At 57.2% G+C, this 6,336-nt stretch overlaps 1 protein-coding gene across 4 annotated transcripts in view; it reads left to right on the top strand.

Annotated features, from left to right (window-relative positions):
- The first annotated feature begins 1,083 nt into the window (after positions 1–1,083).
- The window catches only part of PCGF3 (polycomb group ring finger 3), a 55,289-nt gene continuing 50,036 nt past the window's right edge, over positions 1,084–6,336 (top strand). For all 4 annotated transcript variants that reach the window (XM_068543627.1, XM_068543630.1, XM_068543629.1 and 1 more), the window contains exon 1: positions 1,084–1,311. The gene's annotated coding sequence lies outside the window, so the exon portion shown is untranslated. The remainder of the gene's footprint in view (positions 1,312–6,336) is intronic.

The following is a 6,336-nucleotide window of genomic DNA, read 5'->3' as shown; positions in this document are numbered from 1 at the left end:
CCACCCCGCCTCTTCTTCTCAGCAGTCCCACCCTTCCCGCCCTCCAGGGCACCACCAGGTGTAGCGCCCTGGCACCCCTGCACTGCCTCCTGCTCCAGCCTCGCCCCCGCAGACACAGGGCAGCGGGAGCCCAGCCCCGTGCCCACAGCCCTCTGCTCAGCCCAGGCACCTCGCATCTGACCTCATCTCCAGCCTCTCTGTGCCCTCTAGCTTTTGGGCTGGTCTCTGGAAAGCATCCTCCACACCCCCCTCCTACTTCGGGGCCTGAGGCTGGCTGGACTTCCTGCCTGTGAACCGGCCCCATCCCCAGACACTTGCAGGGCTCGCTCCCTGCGTCCCTTCCGTGCCCATTCACTCTATGTAACCAACTCCGGACACCCACTGCCTCTCCCACCCGGCTTGTTTCCCACAGGACACCGCATTTACGTTCTCCTCTGTTATTCCCGCCCCCCCTCGCAGTGCGGACCCCACGAGGGCGTGGACGTCACGGTCACAGCTTACAGCTCCAGGGCGGGGCCTGCGGAAAGCCGGAAACAGGGACGAGTTGTGGGGTCAGCCTTGTTGCCTACTGTCCGGGAGCCCGGGAGGCAGGGTCCCTGTCTGAGGCGCCCCCGCTCCTGCCTGGTGCTAGTTCCCAGAAAGAACAGGAATGCAAGAGCAAGACCGCCTCCCTCGGAGGAAACCCCCGGTCCCGGAGCGCCAGCTGCCTGCAGGTTCCAGGGTTCCGCAAGCCGCTCCCCCTCCTGGCGCGGCGCCAGCCGACCACGCCCCGGCCCCGCCTCGGCCCCGCCCCCAGGCCAGGGATCGCCCACCTCCTCGAGACCCCGCCCCATCTCTGGCCCCGCCTCCCCGACCCCTCACGGGTCTCCGCGCAGAGCCCGGCCCCGGGGCTCTCCAGGTCCCTCTCCCTCTGACCCCGCCCTCTGTCCCCACCCACACCTCCTGACCACGCCCCCTCCTAGGTTCCCGCCCCCGGCCCCCTCACCTCTCCAGGTCCCAGGGCCGAGCCCAGCGCGGACGCGCCTGCGCCCTCTGACCACGCCCTGGCCCCCGCCCCGGGACCCACCGACTCCAGGCCCCGCCCCTGCCCCGGCTGCCGGGTGGGAGCCGGTCCGCGCAACGCGCATGCTCCAAGAGCGGCGCCCCCGACTCTGCGCTCGGCTCTGCTCGGGCATTTCCGCCTCTTTGTTTTAAACTCCGGACGGGTTTTTTTTCTCCTGCTCTTGGGGGGGACCCGGAGGGAGCGGCGCCCCCTCCCTCTCCCGGCGCGGCCCCCGCGTGCGCCCCGCTCGCCCGAAGCTGAGACGGCAGGTCAGTGAGTCCGCGCCCCGCCCGGCCCGGCCCGCGGCGCTCGCTACACAGGCCGCGGCCTCGGCCCGTGTCCGGGCCCGGAAGGCTCCGAACCCCGGCCCGCGCCCCTGCGCCCTCGTCGGCCCGGCCTGCGGATCCCCGACTCCGTTCGGCGAGGCCGGGACTCCGGGGAGGGCCCGACCCCGGGACGGGTCTTCGGGGAGGGACCAAGGAGGACTGGACCCCAGGACGGGTCACCGGGGAGGGACCAGAGAGGACCGGACCCCAGGACGGGTCACCGGGGAGGGACCAGGGAGGACCGGACCCCAGGACGGGTCACCGCGGAGGGGCCAGGGAGGACCGGACCCCAGGACGGGACACCGCGGAGTGACCAGGGAGGACCGGACCCCAGGAAGGGCCACCGCGGAGGGACCATGGAGGACCAGACCCCAGGACGGGTCACCGGGGAGGGCTGGACCCCGGGACCCACCAAGAAAAGGACTAGGAAGCACTCACTGTGCCCTGAGACAGATCACCTGGGAGAGCCCAACCCTGATATGGGTCATGGAGGAGGGTCCAGCCTCACTATGGGTCACAGAGGAGGGCTGGAACCTTAAGACTCAGCAGGAATCAGAGAGAGCTGGACCCGAGACAGGTCACCGAGCAGGGCCAGGACCCAGGAACAGCTGGGACACTGGGACAAGTCACTGAGGAGGCCTGGACCTTAGGATGGGTCACCTGGGGAGGTCTGGACCCCAGGACTGGCCCCCAGTAGGACCAGAATTCTGGAACCATCCTTTGAGCACCTCTGGGACCCTGGGACAGCCCCTCTTTCCCAGGAGGCCATGACCCTGGGACTGTGCCATGTGGAGGGCTCTTGCCTTGTGACAGGCTCCAGGGATGACCCAGGTAGGTCATGTAGGAGAGTCGGATGTTGGGGCAGCCGTGAAGAAGGCTGGCTCTCAGAGAGGGCCACAACCGTGATAAGAGCTGGAACTTGGAGACAGGTCCCCAGGGAGGCCAAGGCTCTTGAATGAGTCACTGAGAAGCACTCAGACCTCAAGGGTGGTATGTAAGGAGTGCTGGGACCCCAGGCTGGACCCCCAGGCGGTTGGGCCCTGGGGCAGGTTCCAGAGGTGCCCAGAATCTACCCAGCCCACTCAACTGGACCCAGCTTCTATAAAGGCTCTGGAGCATCAGGGATCCTGGTCACCTGAGCCCCACAGATGCAAACCAGCCCTCTCCGTGAGGCCCCTGAGCACCTGGGCCTCACAAACCTTCTGACCTTCAGCAGGTGCTGCCTGGGCTGGGCCCTGGGGGTAGGCAGGGTTGAGGCCCATCCTCCCAGCTCTGGGGCCTCAAGCGTGGCGGGGGGGGGGGGGGGTGGGGGTGGGGGGTTGGGTGGGGTGGGGGTGGTTCCTAGTCCACACTGGCTCCATGCCCCAGGCCAGTGCTTTGCCCCTCCCCAGACCCAGAAAGCTGTCCCCTACCCTGTTCTCCCATCCCTGCTCCAGGGCTGCCATCCTTTCCTTACCTGGGCCCTGTGGTCAGTGTCAGGCACCTTCAACCACTCCTGCCCTCCCCTCCCTCCAGTGGTGTCACCAAAAGAGCCCCATTCTCAAGGTCTGGAGGTGTTTTCTGTGTCCAGGAATTTCCTGGAGGGGTGGGGTCCAAGCTGGGAGTGTGGGCTGAGGGAAGGGTTTGGGGCCATTCGGCCCAGTGCATGTCAGGTGAGCCATCAGGCACCTTCTCCACTCCAGGAAAGGACCTTGGGATGGGAGCTTTGCTTCTCTGAAACCTTGGAAGCAGACTTCATCTACATCTTGCCCGTGTTGTCCTTTAATTTGGAAGTGGGGATGGAGAAGTGCTGCCCTTTGGCTGGGGAAGGGCTCCAGAGTGTGTCCAGTAGGATAACGTTGGCGGAGTTTGAGAGGATGGAAAGCCCAGGCAGGCACTGGCTCCCTGGCATGGGGTGGGCGTGCAGCACATTCATTGCATGGACGAAAGGCGGGAGTGCTTTCAGAAAGGTCGACCTGCGTTAGGGTGAGGCACGAGTCTAAAATTCCCAAGGGAGATGCTTGAACTGGTCAGTTCAGTATTTCATTTTGTGCCATAACTTCACTTCTTGATTACTTAGGAGAAAACCGCTTTGCATTTTCAGTGTAACACTTCATTGTAACTAAGCTTAAGCGAATGGAGCCCCTGAATAGTCCAGCCTATTTTTATTTGTCAAATGTAACCACACTTGGGACCTTGTTACTCAATGCTTACTTTTTCTGTGTGTGTGTGTTTTTTTGTTTGTTTGTTTTTAAATTTATTTGGCTGCGTCGGGTCTTAGTTGCGGCATGTCTTAGTTGCGGCACGCGGGATCTTTCATTGCGGTGCGCGGTTTTCTGCCTAGTTGTGGCCCGTGGGCTCTAGGGCTCGCGTGGGCTTAGTTGCCCCACGGCATGTGGGATCTTAGTTCCCCGACAGGGATCGAACCGGCGTCCCCTGCATTGGAAGGCGGATTCTTAACTACTGGACCACCAGGGAAGTCCCTGTGGGTTTTTTGTTTTTAACATGTACTTTGCTTTTTAAAAAACTTAATTTGCTTTGTGAAGCTTTGGAAAAGACTTGTAAAACTGGGCATTCAGGTTTGGTTAGGCTCTTTATTTTCCCATTTTTGGATTTCTGAAGGTGTGACAGTGCTGGATGGTTGTATTTATATATTACTGTCCCGTAAATTACCCCGAAGTGTAGTGCCTTAAAACGATACCAGTTATTATGTCACAGTGTCTGTGGATCAGGAGTCCAGGCACAGCTTAGCTGGGTCCTCGGGCCCAGGGTCTCACAGGGCTGCCGTCAGGGTGCCCACCGGCGCTGTGGTCTTGTCTGGAGGTTCCGCTGGGGAGGATTTGCTTCCAGGCTGCTGGCTGGAGACATCCGTGGGGCAGCTCGAGGGCCGGCGACAGGACAAGGGAGCAAGCAGGAGGCCGCAGTCTTCATGACCTCATCTTGGCAGTGATATCCCATGCCTTTTGCCATATCCTTTGTTAGAACCTAGTCACCAGGCCCAGCCCACGCTTGAGGGGGAGGCACTCCACAAGGGTGTGCTTCCTGGGAGGGGGGGCGGGGGCCCCTGGGCCATCCTGATGCCTGGCGTGGATCAGGTGTTGTTAGCTCCTGAGGGGCCTGTGCCTGAGAAGTGCCCTGCAGGTGAGTGCACAGAATTGCGGAGAGCCGTGTGCTCAGCCCAGGGTTGCGGCAGCTCAGCTGTCTCTTTAGTTACACAGGTTGCTCTGATGTCACCATTGTGATGATGTGATGACGCCGGAGCTTACGCGTGACAGGAGAGAAATTACAAATCAGAAAGATTTTTAGGAACTAACTTAGAACAGCTGTAGCAAACCGTAGGCTCCCCCGCTTCCCACATACAATTAAATTGTAGGTGTGTATGTGTCGGTGATAGAGAGTTCTTGGAAGCTTCAAGTACAGTGATTTTAGTTGTTTCTAGAGCTTCATTGTATTCCTGCCAATTATTTTCCTCCAGAAATGATCAACTGACGTTTGTAAGACGTTTTTAAGATGTGAGATCCCAAACTGTTTTTATTTGACCTTTGTAGGGAAGGATGCTTGAACCGGTGTTCAAGGGCCTCTGTGCTCAGCCCTGTGGCCTCTGCTCCCCGGTGCTTGGACTTTGTGGTGCTTGGGCTGGGGCTGCAGCACAGGGCTGTGAAGGGCACCCATGCAGGGCCCGCAAGGGAGGCTCCCTCGAGAACTTGTCACCACACGGAGGGAGGTGTCCCCTCCTGCCACCCTGCTCTGTGGACCTGCCAGGTTTCCACCCTGCTGGGGTGAGGCAGGGCCCTTTGCCAGTGATTGGAATTATTTGTTTGGGTTGTTTGATTTGGATTATAAAGCAAGGTTTGTTTTGGTCTGTACTGTTACTCTTTAATCTACTAAATGGCAGGATTTGTTACTTCGTTGGAGCTTTATTTGGTTAATGGTCAGAATCGAATTTGAGACTGAAAATGTAATTTTCTTCTCTATTGAAGTATGTTGAGGTTTGGGGACAGTTTCTTACTACCTTTCTGATATTTGCTGTCACTATTGCAAAAATGCTGCACAATTCATTGTGTGTCAAAAAATGGAACTGTTCTTCAGTTCTACAAGTTGATAGTTTTTCATTGAATTTTAAAAAGTGAGGTTTTTAAAAATAACTAGAGGGACTTCCCTGGTGGCACAGTGGTTAAGAATCTGCCTGCCAGTGCAGGGGACACGGGTTCGAGCCCTGGTCCGGGAAGATCCCACATGCTGCAGAGCAGCTAAGCCCGTGCCCCACAACTACTGAGGCTGTGCTCTAGAGCCCGCGAGCCACGACTGCTGAGCCCGCCGGCCACAACTACTGATGCCCGCGTGCCTAGAGCCCGTGCTGTGCAACAAGAGAAGCCACTGCAACGAGAAGCCCATGCACATCAATGACGAGTAGCCCCTGCTCGCCGCAACTAGAGAAAGCCTGCGTGCAGCAAGAGACCCAATGCAGCCAAAAATAAATAAATAAGTAAATTTATTTATTTATTTAAAAATAATTTAAAAAATAAAAATAACTAGATTGTCTTTTCTAATCTGCATGTTTCTCCCTACAGCACTGAATTATATGAAGGCCCAGACGACAATAATGAAACACTTAACATGTGATGAGAGGGTTAAGGTGGGAGCATTGCTTCAGAATTGTCCATTGAATTAAGCAAAACCCTTCATTGAGAAGAACTAAAACTCACTAGAAAATATTGTCCTTAAAAACCAATTGTTAGGTTGAGTGGGTTTTTTTTGAAGAGAACTTCTAATGCTTAGGTGAATTTAGAGAGTTGAGGTTAACTGGAATTTTTTTTTTTTTTTTTTTGGGCAAATGCATCAATATTTGCTGGACTTTGCTACACTAACAGCAAATTCCAGTTGTTTAACACGAAATAAGCAAACAGTAGAAAGCTGTCCACAGACCTCTTGACCTATGTGGGTCTTGTGGGGGTCGTGTCAGCTGCTATATTTGCTGATTCTTAGCAG

The sequence above is a fragment of the Eschrichtius robustus genome, chromosome 4, assembly GCF_028021215.1.
Source record: "Eschrichtius robustus isolate mEscRob2 chromosome 4, mEscRob2.pri, whole genome shotgun sequence".
In the NCBI taxonomy this organism is placed as follows: Eukaryota; Metazoa; Chordata; class Mammalia; order Artiodactyla; family Eschrichtiidae; genus Eschrichtius; species Eschrichtius robustus.
This window is presented reverse-complemented; position numbering and strand designations above follow the sequence as displayed.